Below are 23,113 nucleotides of genomic sequence, written 5' to 3'. Positions count from 1 at the left end.
CTCTTTGGTCCACGGAACACTCAAGGACAATGTGAAGGAAGATCTTACAAAGGAAAATGTGAGCAGAAGACTACAACTTGCAAAGAGGCTCCCATTCTGAGTTGAGGAGCCTCTTAGATTCCCCTTCACAAGAATTCTTGTCATCTTTGGGAGACCTGCATGTCACTTCAGAAGAAATCGCAGCTTTTATAAAACTCACTCTCTTTGGTCCACGGAACACTCAAGGACAATGTGAAGGAAGATCTTACAAAGGAAAATGTGAGCAGAAGACTACAACTTGCAAAGAGGCTCCCATTCTGAGTTGAGGAGCCTCTTAGATTCCCCTTCACAAGAATTCTTGTCATCTTTGGGAGACCTGCATGTTCAGGAGAATTTTTTTTTTTTTTTTTTTTTTTTTTACAAAGCAAGTGTGTGCAGGTTCAATTCCCCATCAGGCTCTATCCCTTAACACTCCCTCTCCTTGCACCAGATTCACGAACTGTAAATGTACTTATAACTTCTAGTTTGGCTCTGATCTCTATTATCCTCTAACGCTTGCTAGGAACCTGCATCCTGAGGCAGTAACACGAGATTTAAGGCTCCTTTGGAGCAGCTGCCCCTTGTATGGTGTGGCCACTCTGAATGCCTCCTGCTGACCGTATCTGGACTTTCTGTCCCATCCTGCTACTTTGCGGCCAGGGTGTCTGATCTTCCGGCCCTTTACTTCCTCCTGCTACTGCCCTTCTGGGTCTACAGCAGCTGCTCCAAGGATTCCCACAGGTGACTGCCCCACCTGGAGGACCAGGGGCTGAGATGACATGAGATCCTTTTCAACACAACCTTGTCTTTTCCTCTCAGAGGCCCTTTAGGGCTCTGTGCTGCACTGGCCACCTCGCTGCAGCCGTCTTCTTGGTCTTAGTGTCTGCCTGTACTCTTCAATTTGGCACCACTTGTCTCTGAAATTCCATCCTCTCCTGGTGTAGTGTAACTAGGTGATGGGAGAGGCAGGGACACCTGGCTGGTGCTGACTACTTGCCTTTTGCAAAGGGGGCCTTGAGCCTCCCATTTTATCCCCCCTCCCCCATTGCCCTTGTCTCAAAGGTACCTGGACACAGGTGTGCTTAGGGTATTCTCTCCACTGCCCCCCTTTCTCACAGCTGTCCCTTTGATCGCATAGCTATTCGGAAGCCATCAAAATCCCCTGGACACCCCATGGAACCGTTCTGCAGGTTTTACTCCAACCTACACAATGCTAAAGTGAGACACAGGGATACAGAGACCCAGTAAGTGCCTGTAGCTTGGGCGTTTGGCCCATGAGACAAGCCCAAAGAAGTGGAGGGGCTTCTCTGTCAGCCTGGTACTAAGCAGCCTGCTGCATGGGTGCAAGGACTGCATTTGAGCTGGCCCTGCTCCTCGCTTTCCTGTTCTGTCTCCCACAGACCTCCTCTTGGGTGACTCTGTTGTCACCGTGCATGGTCTTGGTGCTCCAGCTTGTGCAGTGGAAGTTAGAAAGCCCCCTCCCCCAGAGCTCTCTGGAGTGGGGCAGCCCTTGGAGCTCAGAGACAGATGCTCTCATTGGGCCATTGTTTCCCATTCCCAACAAGCAACCCAGTTTCCTTTTTGCAGTGGTTATAATCCTCTTGACCCCACATAGCAGTATTTATGTTATGAGCCTTACTTTTCTCTCTAAGAGGGAAATGTGATGATAGGTAACCCCCTCCATCTTTCTTGATGTCACTGTTTTTGTATCAAAATACATTCGTTTCTTCATTGTGGTCCTGAGTTCTTGATGTTAAAGCAGGTGGAAGTAGTGAGGGCTAAACAGGCATGGCTTGGGCACCCATCCTTTGCAGGACTCCTTTATTTACTGTTCATGAATATTGGACCCTGTCTTGTGAACCTGGTCCTCACCCTATCCCTAACATTTAGTTTTTAATTCCCCTCTGGAAAGGCTGAATGACGTGAGGTTGTTTCTTTACAAGCAGAACATCCTGAAGATGATAAAGAAACAGCCCTGCTCATTCTTGAAGAGAGGTATGTCCCATGGCAGAGTCCCATCATGTAGGGAGTAAAGCTCTCCTGCAGAAAACCAATCTGTAAGAGATACTTATGAAAGAAATGTTTTTCTTGCAACAAATACCACTGTTTGTGCTGCAAACTCTGCTGTAACTGAGATATTCAATCTAATGTCAACTGATAGCCACACCAGTGAGACACAGTGGGAGCACCCCAACATGGGCACTGACTCAACCCCCAAAGACTTCAATTCTTCACTGCTGTCATCCCCAGAAACTCCAGCAGGTCTATATCCTCAACCCCAAAAACAATTTGAGAAGGCCCATTTCTCATTATTCACACTTTGAAAACAAACTGTTCTGCACCTGGCCTGTGCCAAGCTCATCTCCAGAATGGGCCTTGTGATGAAGCTTTGTAGTGAGCAGCAAGAAGTCAAGGTATTCAAGGCCCAGTGGAAACTCGATAACCATGTCGATGAGAGCAGAGCAGCATAGCATGTGCAGAAGGAGCAAGAAGTCAGGGAAGGTGCAGACAACTACCCACTCCAGAATCCAATATGGGGTTTGAGATTCACTCAGTACATAGGTCAGCCTAATTTTCTTCTGGATTCATAAAAGGTAGTTGTAGCTCTATCCCAGGTTATCATGAAATAAATGAAAGTTCTGTTTTCTAAGACATCTTCTTCTGGTCAAGGTGGCCACTTTGGCTTATGGATATGTACAGTCTGACGTCCCCAAGGAGTAGCCCTTTCTTGTTCCTTGTAGTCCCTGTGTTGCAGAGCAAGCCTGAACTCTGGAGGCCCTCTAGAAATAGCCCCAGGTCTGCAGCCCTTTGGGGAAGGATGGATGTGCTCTACAAAGATGTAGAACTCATTTTTGAAGATCCACCTAGAGCATTTCCTCAGACAGCAGCTCTGAGGGGACTTATAAGATTATGCCAAGTACCCAGAGGTCTTTGGACTCCATTGCTCAAGACAGGATATCCTCCTCTGATGGGAATGTGGTGTGCTTCTGTTCAGGGTTGGGAAAACTGGTCTGCTGCAGGCTTCAACTTTGGCTATGGGCTGTACATCCTGCTGAGGGACCTCCATTGTCATCAACACCTCCTCATGGGGCTCCTCCAGGGATATCCCCCAGCTGGACTTCTGTCTTCTAGCTCACTCACCTTCCAGTAGCAAGGGGTCTACTACTGCTTCAGGCACCAGGCACTGCCTTGGTCTCCTCTCCTTGTTGTATTTGGCACTGTTCAGGACCTCTAAGGAATGGTGGTAACTATGGATATGGATATAAGTGAAATAGGAAGGCCCAAAACTCAGGAGCATTGAAATAGACTAAACACATTTCATTTCCATTGGAAAAACATGAATGGCAATCTGGTGTCAGTTTTGGTATTTTGTGACTGCACGTGTGAACTGGCATACACATGACTCTTCATATGGTCCTCTTACTTTTCCCCCCAATTTTCATCATTTGTCTGATTTTACTTCCTTGCATTCTCCTTGGATAATGCCCTCTGGGAGATTTTGAAAGTCTGGAACTATGGATCTATCATGTATGTCAGAGAAGCTTCCAGAAGCACAGTGGCATTTACAAGTATACTGTGCTGAACACTTGAACATGGCTACTGGCTTCCCATTGAAAACACTTGAAAGTATGTGGCTCTATGTGTCAAAGCTCCATCCTATAGGTCTACCCTTATTTTGTGGGGCTCATGAAAATTAACCTTGTATCAAGATGGGTCTGGCTGTAAAGAATCCCTCACAGGCTTCTTCCTCCAACAGGAGCCCCTTTCTATTCTCTTCCCCTTGTAAATCCTATCCCATCTTTACTCGAGGCACAGCCTTCCATGCAGTGATGCTGGCTTCCACAAGTCCTGGCTCAGGAAACTGCCATAAATGTGCCTCGTTTTGCTGCCATTATCCCTGTGCTTCAGTCACTTGACTAAGTGTTTACATGTGTGTACAAACACATTGCCACTTGAGAGAACAAACCCTTTCATATACAAGTCAGATTTCCCATAAACTGATGAAAGAACTTTGGGATGTACTTTTATTGCTTTCATTTCATAAAAAACCCATTGCCTCACAAATCGCTTGAGCATCATAAAGAGAGTCATAGATCTTTGAAATTTTTATGTCAGTCATGGATATTAGGATCTCTGTATTTTCTTTCTTATATCCTCAGACTTATACTATTTGCCTGGGTTATAGTTTCCAGTCATAATGAAAATATATTAACAATGTGTGTGAAGGTAGACATGTAGGTAGGGAATAGCATACAAAACCCAGAAAAAAATGTGAGCTGATGAAGGAAGAATCCAGGTGATTCAGAAATGGGAGGCTAAAATAAAAAGCCTAGATCTTTCTCTGTATCCCTTCTGTTTGGCTTACGTTTACTGGGTAATGCATAATTTTACATGAAACTCAAACTGCAGTCAATGCCATTGAGAAAAACTTGTGGAAAGGGAATTTGCCTGTGGGTATTTCACAGCCCAGAGAACGTCTGTAGAACTACCTAAACTTTTAAGACCCTAATACCAGGGCTATGCTGTTTATTTTCATATGTGAAAAGAATAATTTCTATGAATACAGAAAATTGACTCTTTATGGTATAGGAGGAGAAAAACCCAAAGGCAGACAAATCCTTTGGGCTCAGGGAGAGAGTAATTCTTTTTTAAGTATTACCACTCTCAAACCTTCCTCTTATGGTCAGCATCAGTATTGCACCTTTAGTCAAAACCAGCAGATGTGAAGGCATTGATAGTCATACTTAAGATTCTCTCTATTTTCTATACACACAAGCTGCTTCCAGGATAAGCACTTGCATTCCTGTCTTTCCAAACTTCCCCGAATCACATTTCTTAGCAGATCATATCTTTTGTTGACAACAATTTCTTATGAATATGAAATTACTTTCTGGCTTCTTTGCATACATACATATAGTAAACTCTGGAAGTAGAAGAGTAGAGTATGTCCTGTTTCTCAGGTCCATTTGTTCCGAGCATAGAGGGAAGGGGAGGGGGAGAGAGAGGGAAAGGAGGAGGGAGAGGAAGAGGAAGGAGAAGAGGTGGAGTACCGATATGCTCTTCCCAGGGGAGGCCCCCAATGACTTCCTTCAACTGTCCCCCACCTCCTGAAGTTTCTCCCACCTCCCAGTAGTACTGCTAGTCAGGGACCAAACATTTAACATATGAGATTTTAGAGGACATTTTACATCCAAGCTCTAACACTTGATCAGGTTCTCTATGCTCTTATTTAAAGGTTGTGGGTTTGAGGTTGGAACTAAGTTTTCGCAGAGTAAAACTTCTGTTGAATAGTAAATTAAGATTTTGAATATAAAGATTCTTCGGGATTGGCCTTGCATTATACCAGTGTTCAGTAAATATCTGTTCTGGTTTTTCTTTAAGAGTAATTTTCTCTTGACCCCCTTTAGTCTCTCACTAGTCCCATAAAGACTGCAAAAGGCAAATATGTGGCATCTCATTTCCCCCAAATCATTACTAAGTAATGTGCTTTAAAAATTTGCCATAAGAGTAAATGGAATTTCCCATTAAATAGTGTCATAACACTGAAAATGTATTGGGACCCATATGGCCTCTCTTTTGGACTGGCTCTCTGCTCACTGTCTACAGCTTTCCTCAGTAGATGTTCCATGTTCCTGGCATTTCCAGCTTCCTGGGATCTCTTGCACCTTTGGCTTCTTTCTCAGACTTTCATGAATTGTTCAGTCAGGAGCTTCTTGCAGAGACTGACACTGCCATATACTGTGTGGCCTCCTAGGCTTTGTTTGACATTTTGGTGGAAGCCTCTACCAACCTATAACTCCTGGACTCTGCATGCTTGCAAAATCACCATTTGGACAATGTCAACATCTGCCATGGGTGAAAACAGTAGCCAAGCCCCTTTGCACCGTGGCTGCAGAGCATCTAAATGTCTGAATAGCTGAACACAGGAAACAAATTCTGAATTACAGGAGAACAATCTAGCCAGCTCTGTGCAAGGAGAAAGCTCCCAGGGTTTCTTGTTAAAGCAAAAGTTTTCAAAAGAGTTTGCAGTTCTATACCTTTGAATCTGCAGTGGGTGTGATCTAACCAATTTCTGAGATGCCTTCAAGGAACCATTTCTATTGTGCTGCTGCAAAATACTTGACACTAATCTCTTCAGCAACCATATCTTCTTTGATCCAGAACTTTACATTTGCTCCTTTCTGGCCAAACTTCTGGCCAAATCTTTCTTTCTGCCTTTTGCTCATGAGTCTCATTGTAAATCTAGACAAAAGCAGTGAACAACAACCCTGCCACAGCCTGAAAGCTGTGTTGCCATGAATTTTTTTCTGCCAAATTAGTCCATCACCTTTCAACTCAGCCTCCTATAAAGAGTTAGCACTTGGCAGAAATGTAGACAAGTCTTTTGTCAGAATGTGATGTGAATGGCCTGTAGTCTCATAACAATAGTCCTTATTTCTACTTGAAGCTTTATGAGCACAATCTTTATTGTCCACTTTCCTATTAGCATTCTGGTCTTCTGAGCTCCCACCAGAATCACCCATGAAGTTTCATTTACAGTAGTCTAAGTTTTTTCTAGCCTGTTTCTCCAGACAGTTTGACATTCCTCTTACAAATCAGTTCCAAAGGCTTCTGAATTACATTTTCAGGTCCAGTCATAGCAATGACTCCATGTCTTCGTTTTGCTGTATCAGTCAACTTTGTGTTACCGTGAGAAAATATATAAACTTAACAAGTTAAAAAAGAGGAAAGATACATTTGTGCTTATAGTTTCAGAGGTTTCAGTTCATGGTCACTTGGCTCTGTTGCTTTGGGCCTGTGGTGTGAGGTCCAGTATTCTGGTGGGAGAGCATACCATGACAGAGCTGCTTACTTCATGGTAGCTTAGAAGCAGAGAAGAAGAGAGGACAAGATAGAGGGAAGAACTGAGGAAGGAACTGAGGGAGGGAGGGAGAGAGAGACAGCTCACTTTTATAACAAAGCACCTCCTCCAAAATCTTTTAAGCTATGAATACATAAATGGATTAATCCATTGATAAAGTCAGAGTCCTCATCATCCAATCACCTCCCAAACGATCCACTTCTGAACACAGCTGCATGGAGGACCAAGTATTTAACACACAAGTTTGAGGCACATTTAATATTTAAACTATAAAAGAGCTATATGAGATGATGTATATGTAAATTTGCTTAAACATAGTACCAGTTCTCTATGTATAAGTATATGAAAACTTCATGTTTTAATTTATTTAAATACATACAATCTTTAAAAATTGAAAGAAACTAGACAAAAAAAGAGAACTTTGCCTGGTAGAGTAATTATCTTCATTTTGTAGATGCAGAAATGGATGTTCAGAGACTAAATAGACTTGTCCAAGGTAAATACAGAGAGTGGCAAAGCCCTCAACTCTGATGGCACGAAAATATTTTCTTGAGCACTCTCAGGTTGCTTCTGTTTCTTGACTAGGACAAAACTATCATACCAGTTTTTGTTTTTTGTGGAATCAAATGGGCATTTTTAAGAATCAGAATTTATGCAGAGCAATACTGGGCTTTCAGTTTCTCCCTGGACTTATGATATTGTCATTTTCTCTCTTTACATCCACTGGAGTCTACCTTACCTGGATGGATTAGAGCAATGTTTGGAGTGACAGACTTAACGGACTAAATCAGGGAAACACTGTGGTAGCATGGTAAAATATATGTATTAAGACTTCAGAAATAAAGATAGTATCCATTTCATACAACAAGCAATAAACTTTGCAGAACTTTTAAAATGGGTGATTGTTTCAGTAATATTTCCTTACAGATTCCAAAGGAAATCATCAGAAGTTAGATCAATCATCAGTTTTCATCATTGAGCAAGTCTATGGAAAGATGTAAGATTTGTGTCAGTGAAAGTCTTTATAATCAAAATGAACTGAACAGGAAAGCCACAGAAAAGGATACATGGAAGGAAGTTGAGTGCTCTGATCCTGATGAGTTGTGGGATGGTGGAATGGAAGAAGAAAGGGGATTTTCTCCAAATCAGCCAGTCAAATACAGGGGTGTGAAGAAGGAACTGGAGAAGAGGGAGGGTGAGGATGTGTGAGTCGTCACGACACAAAGACAGGGAAGGGAGGGGAGGGGAATTTAACACTAGGGACAATGAAGTGGAGATCATGTTGGAACTAACACAAATTCTGTTCTCTCAGTGGTCCTGTTCTCAGGCTTTGTATCCCCAAAGGATAATTGTAGTTACTCTTTGGTGTTGTCTCTTCCTGGTCAGAACGCAGTAGCTTTGTAATAGGGCTACCTAGTTTTGACTCTGAGAACTGAACGTGGCAAAACTCTGTCCGGTGTCAAATCAAAAAGTCCATTCACCATATGGCCGGGTGTGGAAAGACTTAACTCTCAGTGCCACTTCAGGAATAGCAGGAAAAAATACCCTCAAACAAGTCTAGCAACAGATGAGAAGAGGAGGCCTCAGAGAAGGGAAGCAAAGTTAGCACTGCAAAGCGACTTTGTTTACTCACATAGGAAGAGTTGAGGCTGTTTTGCCCAGATCCGAGGCTCTGCCTGCAGAAAGTACACACTCTGTATAGAGATGCTTAGGGCAGCAGGGAGTTTTTACATAAATTGGCAAATGCAGTTGATAATTGGACATCCAGCTGGATGCCTCATGGCCCTCCATTGCAGAATTTGTCCATTTTGTGGATGATGACATTGGGGCCTACTGCCCTGTTTTCCTAGGAAATAGATATTTGAGAAGGAGAAGGCAGCATGGGCCTTGCCTTCAGCCTCTTTCAGCACCCCCAGCTCTGTCTTTTTCTACTCAGCTGCAACCTCCCAGGACCCCAAGTGGCACATGCCAGGTAACATAAAAACTCCCATCCAGATGAATCTAATCTTGGGAGGTTCCCCAAAAGGAAAGGAAGACTGAAGGGCCAGAAGGGAATATGCAGATCAGCACCAAGTATAGAGGACCAGGAGGGGGCTTTACATAGGGGTCCTCTTGGTTCCACAAAGGGGAGGCAGTCACATGGGTATTCTGCAGTTCCAGAAAATACCTCTGGAAAGGCTGCGTACCAGTCATTCTGAGCCGTTGAGGCTCTCTGGGAAAGAAGAAATTGTGAGGAAGCTTAACACATGGACTTCTTTCCTTCCAAGTAGTCCAAACCATTGAAAATCTTATGACAACTCTTCTAGGAGCTTGCATAGGCAGATCTGAGGTGTCGGGGTAGAAAGTGAGGAGTCTAGTTGGACTAGGTGGAGAAATTGCCTGCGATTGAAGTGTTAGAGAAAATAATGCCTTATAAGGTTTGAACTCAGAGAACATTCAAAGCAAGAGCCACATGAGTTGTTGAAGCAGAGAAGATAGTTTGAATGAGTCCCAACCTGACATCAAGAGCCGTAGGAAGAAGCATAAGGAGCTTTCTCCCCTCTGCCTAATGAAGGGCTTTGCATGGATCGTGCAGCTGAAGCTATAAAGGGCTAAGTTGGAGGGCATCACTACGGGGATCTGTCAGCCATTTCATACTATACATACCTATACTCTAAATCAGGACACACAGACCCTCAGGTATGCGGAATGGTCCAGGGATGCAGTTTGCATGATAAAGTGTTGAGGTATCATTTCAGAAGTGTTCTGAAAGTTCCATCGTGAAGGATCCTGTGTCACAACTGCAAATTTTTCCCAAATGTAAGGGGGCTCACCTCAGTGTTGTCCCCTGGATATTTATTTATGTACTTATATCAAACTCTTAGAAACATACACCAACCCCATCTACAGTCATGGTTAAAAGCAAACTCTTTAAATATTGTCAGTAGTCAATGTTAAAAAAAATATTTCACACTCGTAGTCACAGCACTTAGAAGGCTGAAGCAGGAGGATCACCGTTAGTTTGGGGCCAGCCTGGGCTATGTAGAGAGACTCAGTCTGAAAACACTGTTCTAGGCTACTTGTTTCAATAATTTATTTTCTTAATGGTCTCTAAGGAACATTAAAAAATCGGAAGTGTGCAAAGTGGCATGAGTGCAGGGAGGTAGGTTTGGGTGGTGATGGGGACAGGTGTGCAGTCTAGGATTGGGAGTCAGTCGGGGTGACTGAGGGCCCGACTGTGTTCAGCATCCTTGTTCCTCAGACCCATACCAGTAAGTGCCCCCAAGAGGAAAGGACAAGTGAATTGCTGTTTTTCTCCATTTTCTATGACATCATTAGCCTCTCACCCATAAGCTGCTGGGAGCACCTGCTCCCGTAAGACTTTACTGAGGAAGCCTGTTGGTGTGGTCATTGTTGCTCCTTCCTGATTTGTTGTTGGCTGCAGTCTTGTCACTGGGTTTAAGAAGGGTAGCAGACCTATAGGCCCTTGCCCTAGTAGTTCACTTCCCCCTAGTAAGAGCTCATAGGAATTGCCATAGGTATAGCAAGCACAGCAAGTTTCTTCCTTTTCTGGTGGAAGGGCAGGTGTTGGAGTTGCATGGAACCCCTCAGGGATGGTGGTTGGACCCCTGTCATGGTCGTCAGGATCTGATATGCTGGAAAGTTGATCCTCCACTTTGGCTTCATCATCCCCAGAAAGCATATCCTCCACTGCAATTGCAAGATCATCGTCCACAATGCTGTGATTGTGCAGGTTGTCTGTCGACTTGGGATTGGGCTCGTCCTCTGCATCTGATTCCTTTAGGGGAGGAATTGGAGTGGGAATCAATCCCCCGTCATTCTGTCGGTGGAGTAATTGGTTGAGCTGGTGCTAGTAGAATAGGGGCAGTGGCTGGTCTCAGTGTTATATGCACTGTAACTTCAGCTGGCCACTGGAGCCCTACTGGAGCACCCTAAGCTGCCTGAGTTGCTCCTTACAGCGCAGTGGATGTGCCAGTGTTGGTGGCTGCTTGTTGTCTGGCCATCAGCCTCTCGAGCAAATCTCGGTGTGTCTTGTCTTCCTGTCTTCTCTGCTCTTGCTTGGTGCCTTGCTTGGCTTAAGCAAACTCAGAGGACCTCAGCACTGACCTTGGGGGTTGTTTCGTATTTCTTGAATTTCAACTCTTGTAATTTTAGTTCAGCACTGTTGGCTGCCTCCCTTAAGGCCAATGAGCATGCATCAGTGTTCGCTCCCACCAAGGTGCTTGGATACACGGAAGAAACCCCCCAAGGCAATAGCTGCCCGTGCTCTAGCTGGTAGCCCAAAGAGACGTACAAGGAAGCATATACTACATGTTTCTGCAGTGATCTGCAGCGGTGTTCTGGTTGGGTTGGTTCCCCCTGGATAGCTGAGCCTTGGGCAGTGGGGTGTATTTGAGTCCCACTATTGCTATTTACAACAATATAGGTGAGCACATTGCAAAGCATGAGCAATCCAGAAAACTGAGATTGTTCCACTGATCCAGCAATGATAGTATTGTTGTCGATGTAAGGTGTGAAACACCAGTGAAAAGTGGATAATGAAGCAGTGATGCACTGTTCCGTACACCACCTGCACCACTGTGGCTGACAACCACTCTCTATTTATGATACTAATCCCCTGACATTCCAGCTGCTGAAATGACTGTTCCACCTTCCACAGGAAAGCATCCTCCCTTGTAACAAGCTTGGGTAAATAAAGACTTAAGTATGCTATGAAAGCACCAGGCCATTGTGGGAAAACTGGGGGACCTGGACTGCTCTGATCACATCTGAAAATCCATACCTCAGGCAGCTCAATATAGCCGCTCACCCTGAAGATGTTCTTGTGGTGCAATGAACTGATAGCTGTTTCAGTCAAATAATCTTCACCATCTTACTCAGCTCTCCCTGATGGTGGCAGTGACATACTAGAGTAGCATAAAAGTGATGGCATTAAACCCCAGACTCAGTTTGTCATTGCAGAAATAAAGCACTCAGGCACCAAGAAATATTGACAAGGCAAGTTTACTCCTGCAGGAGAACACAAGCACACCCCAGCAAGGAGGTAGCAGGTGCGTAGAGAGGCAGCAACAGGCTCCTTTTATATCCTAATGCATGAGAAGCAACTGACCTTCTTCCCATTGGCTGGCTCAGGGGTTCACAATCTATGGGGATTGACCAGTTTAGGTGGTGTGAGGAGGGAGCCCGAAGAGTTGCTGAGCAGGATTGGTAAAAGGGGATAAGAGACATTGGCACTATGAAAGTCCTCAGCTGCATTCTGGAATCCAAGCCAAGAAGACATTTCTTGTAATTGCAACAACTGTAACCCTGGTGGAAGGGGTGGGGAAGGGCAGTCTAGGGTGAACTAGAGTTTAAGATGTAGGCGCTCCTTTATATATCTTTTGGTGGAAAAGACAGGGTCACAGTTATTCACAAAAGCTATCTCCTAGTTCATCTGCTTCAAAGCAGCCAACAATGTCATTGACCCATCAGGCACAACTTTGTTCTTTAGGAGCATACATAGTTTTAGATCCTGGAACAATAAGGTTTGTGCTAGATCTAGGGCCACAGCCTGCTGAAAGTAGGGCATGCATGATGAGTTTATTTTGGAAATTGTTAACTGTCTGCCTTGATTAAATAATTTTTAAAGTGGTCCTTTTTGTTCTTCCTTTCTTCTCTTCCATAGTTTGTGAACTTAATATTTCTGAAATATGAGTCAGTTGCTATTGGAATATTATTTACAAGGACATATCAATGCCATTCTAAAAATGGTACCAGATTACACATAGGAATTTTGTAGTGTGACCAGAAAATTTGCTTGGTTAGACATGGTCACAGTAAGAACTGGTCAGAAGACTCAGGAAGGGCTTAGAAATCCTACCAGCAGTGTCACTCATAGGGTAGGTAGACCAGGAGCTACTGAGCCAAGCAGCGTATCCTGATGCCCAAGGCTGAAGAAAATGGAAGCAGTTGCTTAGCTTTCCTTGGAGGTCCAGCAAACTGCCATGGTGAGGTTGGACCTAGTCACAGAAATCCAGAGGAAGCCTGGGAGTCCAGACTGGCTGGCTGTTACTGATAAGAAAGCTCATCAATTTTTTAATGAATCAAAGTGCAATTTGTTTCTCCTCTGTGGTGGGCACTCCGATTGTATTATGGCTATAGAAATGGTCAAAATTTAGTCTTTGCCTCGAGGTCACAACTTTTCTAGACAAGAAATCCAGATGAAGCAGGGTTACATGAAAATGCAAAGGTGCTACCCTAGAAGAAGTGAGGCCAGGGGCTTCTGAAGCCTCCAATGGAGGTTCCCTTCTTGCTGGGGTGAGGAGCTCATGAGAGGCACTAGGGGAAGGGGTTTCTGTTCTTGATTGAGACCTGGCCCCAGGGAGTGCAGGCAGAAGGGAGTGGAGCTCAGCTGTCCAGCAGAGGGCATCATCTCTGGGTTGTAACAGCCCTGAGCTAAGGTGTGCATGTGAGGGCTCGGGGAGTCAAAGCTCCCATCTCCGGGGAGTTGAAAACAACAGCAGGCAGAGGGGAGAACCTAAATAGGAGCTTGGAACACAGTATACAAAGGCATCAACCCAGTTCCCTGCTCTGAGGTGTAAAAAGACTATCAGCTTGGGAACCTCAGAGCACAGGAGCCTCAATCACTTTTTTAACAGAACAGACAAGTGAGAAGTAATACATTGCTCTCTGGGAATAGGCTGGAACTTAAGGGTCAGTCCTGGGGAATCCCGAGATTCTGAGGGCAGTTGGGGTGGTCCCAGACACAGAGCAGTGGCCCTTGTAGACACCTGTCCATTTGCAGGCAGGGAACTAATGCTAAGCCTACTAGATGGGCAGTGGAATCAGGAGGGAAGTTGTGTGAATATGAGTGTGTACAGCAACTTCTTTCTTATACCGAGTCTTGTTTGTAGTTAGACGAGGGTGAGATTCTGGCCTTCAGTAGATCAAGCCCTGCAGGGAAAGTGGGAGGTGGTGTGGAATACACTGCAGAGATGCAATGAAAGATTACTTATTCACACTGATGTTTTGGAAAGCTGGGGACTTTTTGGGTGAGAACCGGACTGCATATGAACAATTGTGTGTATGAATAGATGCTTAATGTTTTTGTAGAGATTAATAATAAAGTTGAGCAGGAGCAAAAGGCAGACTTGTCAGGGTGTACCCAATGCAACTTGGACCACTGGCAATCCTTCTGTCCAGTCTGATGCTAGGAGGACCCTGACTCTTACTATGTGCATGCTTCTCTCTACTTAGGATGCCTCCTGAGAGATGATGGAAGCCAGTAGGCTATCTTTGGAGCCATTATTTCCTGTCCCTTTATCTTAATCTAACTCCATTCTGGTAGCCAATTTCTACCTGTACATTTTGTATCTTGCATTCCGGTCCTGTCCTGATACCTGGCTCCAGAGTTCTGCCTTAAGAGAATTAAGCTTTTGTGTCCTCGTTTTCAACGTTGGCTGGTCTTTAATCTGCTTCTGTGTTCATGTCCCTCCAAGACACCTGACTCTGGAACCCAGTTTGGCCCAGTCTGTATCTAATCCAATTTATACTCTTGATTATAGTTTTACCAATGGCATATTTCAAAGCCAAAGTTAACCCTGCCAGAGGAAGATACAACTATTCAGAGCAAAGCATCTCAGACTTGGCCACACGAGTAACTTCTGAGCAAGACGGTGTTTATAAAGAATAACTGCTTTTGAGCAAAGTTTAAGAGTTTGGGCCAGAGCAATTTTTGTAAAACAGCAAGTCCATTTTCTAAATATAAAGGCAGAACAGCTTGTTAATAACACTATCACATTCCTGAAACCTGTGTAAAATATGGTTGATTGGCTTCAATAAAATTGTTCTGAAATGACACTTCTCACTCCGAGGCTCCATGGTGGAGAGCTCTGTTTTTGTTTCTTGCCATGTCTCTGATTATATGTTTTCCCAAACTCAAAACCATGCCCAATACTCGTCAGGTGGTTGTTCTTTGACTTACACTCCAGTTGGTCCATGCAGATTTCCTTTTAGACTAGAGAGGCATGTAAAATACTAAATTAAATTGCCAAATCCTCTGCCTCTGATGAAGTCATGTCATTCTTCTAGCAATACATTTCTCTCCACTGCAGGTCCATGGTCCTTTGTGTTATTAGACTGCTTTGACTAAGTATATACATTTATATATGTATATATTTCAGTCCAAAGCTGATAAAAGGCAAGGAAAGTCATAACTGACATTTTACAGTTAATATTACTGTTCTGATTTATACATATTGTTGGCTATACCAATTCTCTATTAAAATATTCAAGAAATTCATGAATTTTTTTGGAGGGAAGATAATTTTGGAGGACTTTCTGTTTTCTAAATTCGTGGGCCCTGGCCAGTTGAGCAGATGACCTGATAGAGTCAGTGTCCAGCTTCTGTGGGTGCCTTGTGCTTTCAACTATTGCTGCATGGATCCTTCTCCGAAGCTGGCAGTCCCCTGGAAATGTGAGGAATAGACAGCACATCTATATCTGGGATGCACTTAGTGTATATTTAGCCTGTACCAGAGACACTGGAGCAAGAGCTTTCCCTGAAGATTAATTGCCAGCTGGTGTTGACGATACTCTGGGCTCCCAAACACCTCCGGGTGGGCTTCTATTTCCAGGAAATGGTTGATATCTTAATCATGATGACTTAAATGAGCTGCCTTTGCTGGCTAAAATAGAATTTATATTTGGGAATCTTTATTTAAAGGAAGTTTCTTCCTTGGGTGCCAGTCAGACTATTGCATTGGGAAGCAGTAAAACAGCTGACATCTTCCCTTTGGTGTGGTCAAGAGGACACTTGCAAGGGCTGGCATGGTTCTTCCTGACTCCATGAATGGGGGACACCCCCAGAACTCCCCAGTAACTTTGTGATATGATGGCAATGTGGAAAGCTCTTTTCTTGTGGAAAAATAAACTAGTTGAAAGTGAAGTTTCTATGTAGAGATGAATATTCGAGTGTTACCTCAATGCAAAAACCAAAAACCAAAACCTACTCCAAGAAACCCCTAAAACTCAAAAACATAAAACTATGGGTATAATACCAGAGAAGGATTTCTCTTTTATGAGTGAGATGCCCAGTCAGGCGAGCTATAGTTGTAGACGGTTGTGGGACACTTGAAAAACACCACGTCTAAATACAGAAGAAAAAGTGTTGGCTCTGAAAACAGGCCTCTGTTTCTTCATCCTTTCTCCAGGGCCCTTGTTCGGCACATGTGTGCCTTTCCTTCAGTACTGATTGCTGACGGTTGGAATCCCACCTCGTTGGCCGGTGCCTGTCCTATACACCAGTTGTTAAATATTTTGAGTGTCAGCTCCACATGGTAGGAGCTCAATTCCGAAATGGAGTAGTGATTAAGGAATGAGGATGGTTGCAGAAGTGACACTCCTGGATGGAAAGTCCCAGTTCTGACAGCTGTCAAGGGGAGGAGGATACAATGGTGAAGGAGAATTGAATGCACCATCCAAACTGCAAAATGGTGATTCTGAGCCTTTTGTTTAAAGGCCTAAGCATAAAAAACACATTGATATAGGAAGAAGCCTCTTTAGAGAATGGGAAAGGGGACGTTTCCAGAGACCCCTGCAGTGGGTCCTGGCCTCCTGTGAGTCAGTACATTGTCTGAGAGATAGGAAAGTGGGAAATAAAGACACAGAGAAAGAGATGAGAGAAGCAGGGTCTTGGGCTGATCTAAGCCGCTCTCGGCAGCAAAGACAAAGGACTCTCAGGACGTCCGATGTTTATTCATTACAAGTGTGGGAAGCGGGGAAACTAGGCAGGCCTTGGGACAACTGCTGATAACAAGTGTCAAGAGGCAGGACCGTAGAACGAAGGCACAAGTGTATCTTTGCCAAAGAGGACAAATGGTTAATTCAGAAGGTAAGAATTTAGTTGGAGCTGAGTTGACCTGGACTGGGAGTGAACTTAGCTGATTTGGCCACTTCCAATGTAACAGCTGAATTACCGAGGGTCAAGGAGCTTGTTGCCACTATAGCCTGCTAATACCGGGCAGACGTCTCTGCTGCAATGCCAGGGAATGGGCATGGGCTGAAAAGTGACACAAGGTTAGTTTCAGGCAATGAAGAGCAGTGAGGCTGTGAAGCCAGTGGTGTGCCTGAGGGAGCACAATGAGCAGAAATAGAGTGTGAACGGCTGGCTGCCACTGGTCACCAGTCATGTGGCGGGTACAGCTGGCTGCTGTGGTGGCAGGTGCATCCTGAGTGTTCTGCCCTCTCAGCCGTTTCTCCCCCTCCTTTCTGGCACCCCTACTAAGAGATTGGCCTAGACTGGAGCTTCTCCTGAGGTGTGCCCACGCTGAGATTCCTCTCCTTGTCCTCCTTTGTCAGTGCCGAAGACTCTGAAAAAGAAAAGTTCAAGCCTTATACTGTGGCTGTGGTGTACTGCCATTTCTTCAGCTTTCAAAGGTGTGATATGTAAAACATTCAGGCATTTGAAAACGTCAGTTTTTCCTATCAGATTCACTCTGTTTCCAACAGGCAACTTAATGTGACAGGATTTCTGAAAATGATAGGCATTGGGCTTCAAGATGAGTTTTGGGGCTTTTTTAAAAGCAGCTCAACTATCTACTGCGTGCTGAGCTGCTATATTACATTGGATGCTATTTCTCTCAGTCACACCAACTCAGTGGGAGGCTAAGACAGGCATAAAGTGCACTTGGACAAGATGAACAGTTTCCTCCCAGTGAATCACATACGGATACCCAAGACAGTTACCCATAAAGATTTCCGTGTGACCTCCTACCTGCAGGTATGATTTAGGTTTAACACTTCTAACGTTGTTTTGGAAGATTAGAAGAAAACATTTCATGTTTCCTGAGCTAATGTGCGCTGCTGGCTACGGATTTTCAATTTCGAGCATGTATGGAGCTAGTCGTCGTAATCTACCGCTTTACTCATACATTCAGAAGGTCTAAAAGCCCCCTGAGAATTGACAGCTCCTTGGGGGAAGTGGAACTCGATATTCTCTGAAAGGGTCGGGGTGCCAATAAAGAGACTAGCCTGTCACTCTGAGCTCAGGACCGGAGCTGCGACTTCTCGGCATTCTCCAGTGGAGGTGGCATTCTCCAGTGGAGGTGGAGAGGTCCACTGTTGAAGCAGACAGCCTGCGCCATCGTCTCACCTTGTGGCCTTTCTACCCCAGCTGGTGCAAGCTTCATTCACAGAAGCAGAATCTGTGTCATGGCATGTGGAAAGAGACTTTTCTCTCTCCATCTGTACTTCAGGGAAGGCCTTAAAAACCTGTGGACAGCGAGCAAAGAAGTAGCAGCTCAGTGTTCATTTCTGGGAAGCACTGACTTGCCAGGAGGAGGACTTGTTCTTCCAGCATCCTCCATCCATTGTCTGAGTTATCTCATCAGTGGAAGAGTGAGATTCATTGGATGAATTATTTCAAAGGAAATTTGTTGAAGTAAAGCCAAAGTATGTCTCCCCCACCAGCAGGGAGGAGGAAAGAAGGGTGAAGTGGATGTTACCTCTCCTTTCTCTTTCATTCCCCCCCCAAATGCAATAAACCCCGCAATGATTTCTTGTAGACTTTAGGTTTGTATTCTAGAAGAGATGAACACTTCACATTTTCTAGCTAAATGCCTCACAGAGTACAGAAACTTCTATGCTTGCCTTGGGCTCCTGTAAGAGCACAGAGGTCACTAGAAAGATTTACAGGTGTCTCCTTGAGAAGCCTAAAGGTGAGAGGCTGGCTAGAGCAGCTCACAGTATCAAGGCAAGAAGAGCAGGGTGGTGGCTGGACAATGTGCACATCCATTTTGTTTTGAGGGGCAAGTATATAACCCTCAAGGTATGAGGCAAACATGGGAAAGGGTTCAGAATGAAGCTGTCTTGAAAGACTGGCATGCTGTCAGGAAGGAGCTGCTGTCAGGGTGGGGTCACAAGAGCTTGGCCATGTGAAGCTTAGTTTGAACTAGGCACAGTGTCCCAAGCAGTCCCTGTGGTGGTCTTCAGTGCCCATAACTGCTCGCTTCCCACAAGATAAAGCTACGATTTTTATGAAAGATTACCTTTAAGAGCCAAGAAAGCACTGAGGAGAGCACCAGTTAAGTAAAAATTGTGTTTTTTTTCTCTCTCTCATCCCTCTTTTGCTTGAAAAGCCAGAAGTGCACACAGGTGGAATGAAGTACAGAAAGGGTTGACCAGAGAGAAATAGCCATGACTCTTCCCCAGATGCTGATTTTCAAACCTGAAATCAAGACTGAGCTGGGTCTTCATTAAAATTTGGGCTTTGAGTGGACTGGACTGGAGTTTTTAATTCCTAAAGATAGAATAAATTTTTAGTGCTTAATATTGACTAAAAAAGGGGTAGCACCTATTCAAGATACTGATGGGAGGTAACTAAATCACACCCTGGTTATATCACAACTGGCTAAATCCTGTGCAAATCTGACTTTAAAAAGGTGTATCCCAAAAGTATTAGTGCAGCTAATAACTGCCTTGGCTTTGGTCTGAAGACCTACCAAGATAGTCATGGTTTTCAATACAGGATGTCTACCTCTACTCTGGATTTTTAAGGGTTGGTGCAAAAATTCACCTGAGGGGAACAGAAGCAGAATACTTTTCAAGGCAAAAATATCATGGTGGGGAAGACCCACTTCAGACCATCTCATCCTTTCCAAAGCCAAAGGAAGACTCTTTGGGCTCTGACTAGATTTTTTTTCAAGCTGATTTTGGTCCTTTCTCCAGGAACCCACGTGGCTCCTTCCTCTCTCTCGGGGTGACCAATGGTGCTTGCTAAGCCTTCTTTCTCCATAGGAAGGATTCATCTCACTGGATCAACTGGAGCTCCTAATAAGAAGAGGGTCAGCCACAAGCTAATTAATTATGCCTTTGGGAACTCTTCTGATATCTTGAATTTAATGCCTTTGAGGATAATCCAGAAACATACTTTCATCATCTATATTTATACTAAATCAAAAACAGGCAGTGATTTGTCTTTTCTACTCCAAAAGAATTTTTTTTCTTCTAAGGGTTCTCTTTAAGAGACTTAGTAATTACAAGCTCAAAGAAGAAATAACAATAGCTTCCTTCATGAATGATGGTCCAATAATCACTTATAATGGTCCTGGTTGGTTCTCTTCCTCTTCCACAAATTGCTTTACTTGACCACATCACATCCATTTTCTTTAGCTGATGCTGTATTAAATGCCTCAAGAGAATATTATCCAGAGAATAGTGACTCACTGCTGAGGTCCTCGAGGACTTAGTCCAGCTCTTCTTCGATAGTTCTTTTTTGGTGGGTGATAAAGTGTTTCTTGAGTCTTGCTATGCAGAGGCAGAGGTGGAGGCAGGGGCAGGGGCAGGGGCAGGGGTAGGTGCAGGTACAGGTACAGGGGCAGAAGCTGAGGAAGGAGAAAGAGATGAGCAGGATTTTAGAAGTGATGAATACTGGGCTCTCTTTCCAGCTCTGCTATGGACTTCCAATGAAACTTAAAGCTCAAAGTCAAATATGTTGTCGAGTAATTTGAAGGGAGAGAGAGCTGCTTCATGGTGCTCAGAGCCTTATGGAAGTTATTCTTATATTGCTTATGTTTGAGAAAAAGATCAACTCCTAATGCCTAATTATTCTCTAGATGGTCTTTTCTTTAATTTCAGACCCAACTACTAAGTTCCCTGATGGTATATAAGAAAAGCACAGGGAATATGTTCCCAGCTTTCAAAAGTAAAAAAGGTTAGTAATTGGAGGAGCCACTGCCCCAAAAAGACCAAGTAAGTGAGGGCATTTTTGTTGGCATTTTCTCATTTTGTAGGAACCATAGGATGAAATTTATGAAGCCTCCTTCTTTGAAATTTAGGATTTCATGACTTAGAACTCAGGTCCACTTTTCTTTCATCTTGATGAAAATTGAACCTGGAACAAAGAATCTGGGTTGGCCAACTTATACCTAGATTTAGCTTTCATTGATGCAAAAAAAAGTCTTTGCAATAAATATCTCCTGTTTGGCCCAAACTAATAGACCTCCCTTAATTTTAAAGTCCATCAGTACTATTACTTTTATATTAAGCAACTAAGACTAAGGCTGAAGCTGAGGTAGTGAGGGACAGAGTCCCCTCAAACAGTCAAAAAAACAGGGCAAAGGCCTTTGAAGGCAGGAGTCAGCATGAATTCATATTGAGCTCCTCGTTTTTCCTTGCTGGAATTAGAATCTGGCACAAAGACTAGCTTTCTGGAGGCTGGCATTGTTTTGAGACATTTTTATTATTCTAGAAGAACAGATGTATCAATGTATCCCTGGGTGCTGACTGAAGTAGCCCACTCAGACAATAGATGACTGGGATTCATAGCGCTGTTGGCTTTCTGTTTCCATTGTTCTGCTCTCTGATAACTTCTTTCCAAGATCCACCCAACAGTTCTGACAGCTTTGAGCACTAATGCTGGTTATAGTCATTCTTGGATTTTACCTTGCAATCCCCCCACCCCCTAGACGCTGTGACTTAGCTTCTGGCTGCAGCTTCTCTTCTTTTGTTAGAGGTCCATTGGCCTCTTCTCTTTTCTTAGGGTGCCACCTTTTCCTGTGTTCCTTCTTGGCCTGGAGCTGAAGGTATGAAGTATGCCTTGGGGTAATTTCCACTGGGGTACGAGCATATGGGGGTCACCTGCTGAGGAAAATATTTTGTATTTTTTTTGGGGGTAACGGGGATCGAACTTGGGACCTTGCTCTTGCAAGGCAGGTGGCAAAACCACTCAGCTAAATCCCCCGGCCTTTGAGGGAAATATTTTGGAAACAGGAATTTCTGAGAACATTAGAAATTTTTCTATTGGATGTCTTATCTCCTGAAATCATAAGAAGTCTGTGAAGAGGCAGAATTTCAGCACTTTTGGTTACTTATTTTTGAGATCATCCTACACAATTCTGGAACAACCAGTTAGTGCAATTAATTACTACTTTGACATAAATCATGCAAATATAGTTAAGACTGCTTGTTATTAAAAATAGTATCTCTTGGCCTGGAGGTTAAGAGCTTACTGTTCAGTGCCACGCAACTGAACAAATGTTCACTGAGGTTTGTACAATGAATGGACAAGGAATTACACTAAGATTGTGTGAAACCCAGGGGTGAACAGAGAAGATGTTAGCACACCATGAAAAGTCCTCAAAAACTCCATAGAAAATTGAATTTGCCTGAGAAATAAACAGAGCAGCAGAAAACCTGCAGAAGTACTCTTGTGCAAAAAACACAAGAATAAATGTTTCCCAAGATATAGTATCTCTTGGCCTGGAGGTTAAGAGCTTACTGTTCAGTGCCACGCAACTGAACAAATGTTCACTGAGGTTTGTACAATGAATGGACAAGGAATTACACTAAGATTGTGTGAAACCCAGGGGTGAACAGAGAAGATGTTAGCACACCATGAAAAGTCCTCAAAAACTCCATAGAAAATTGAATTTGCCTGAGAAATAAACAGAGCAGCAGAAAACCTGCAGAAGTACTCTTGTGCAAAAAACACAAGAATAAATGTTTCTCAAGACTCTCCTTCTTAGTATTTCAGTGGGCTGCAAGAGCAGCAATGAAGGTGAGAGTGACAAAAAAAATATCTAAAAGGAAATATCTAAAAGGTGAGGGGGAGCCATAGCAGATGTAAGAATATCAGATATCATAATGTCTCAAGTATGAGGCTGAAGTTCAGTTTTGATGTATAATGATGGGCTGGACGCACATGTCTAGGGTTGCTCCTTCCTGAAATACTTCTAAAAGCTTAGAGGAGAACTATTTTTAAAGGTGCAAAGCTATAAAGGTGAGGAGCAGGCCAGCCTTGATACTTTGAGAGTTCCTGAACAAGACCACAGCTGACTGTGCTGTAATGTTCGAATAGTTCAAGCTAACAAATTCTTGTAATTTACCTTACCACACTGACAAATATATTTGTGTGATGAGAAAGCTGGAGTACATATATTTGCATCATCTGACACCAAATGGCTCCAGAAAGTAGAATTTCAAAATTCATTTCACTTTTGCCAAACCTGTGATTTGCTCTGGGGAGAGGCAGTGGTAGACACACACAGAAGAACCTTCCAACCTTAATATATATATAACAGGTTTTTTCTCATCCCTTGTGAACATTCCAACCTTAACACAAATACAGTTTTGTTTTTTTTTTTCTCATCCCTTGTAAAGAGCCCTGTCATGCTCAGGCCTATAGAGTACACACTGGCAATGCACTCTGCTGCACTGGGCCGAAAGAAATCCTTGTAGGCCCTACACATCCTGAAG

At 43.7% G+C, this 23,113-nt stretch overlaps 1 pseudogene; it reads left to right on the top strand.

The window, feature by feature from the left end:
- Positions 1-503: 503 nt before the first annotated feature.
- On the top strand, positions 504-4,907 carry LOC104856829 (annotated as a pseudogene).
- The last annotated feature ends 18,206 nt before the right edge of the window (positions 4,908-23,113 follow it).

The sequence above is a fragment of the Fukomys damarensis genome, unplaced genomic scaffold, assembly GCF_012274545.1.
Source record: "Fukomys damarensis isolate Sample0158 unplaced genomic scaffold, DMR_v1.0_HiC HiC_scaffold_21, whole genome shotgun sequence".
Taxonomy (NCBI): Eukaryota; Metazoa; Chordata; class Mammalia; order Rodentia; family Bathyergidae; genus Fukomys; species Fukomys damarensis.
This window is presented reverse-complemented; position numbering and strand designations above follow the sequence as displayed.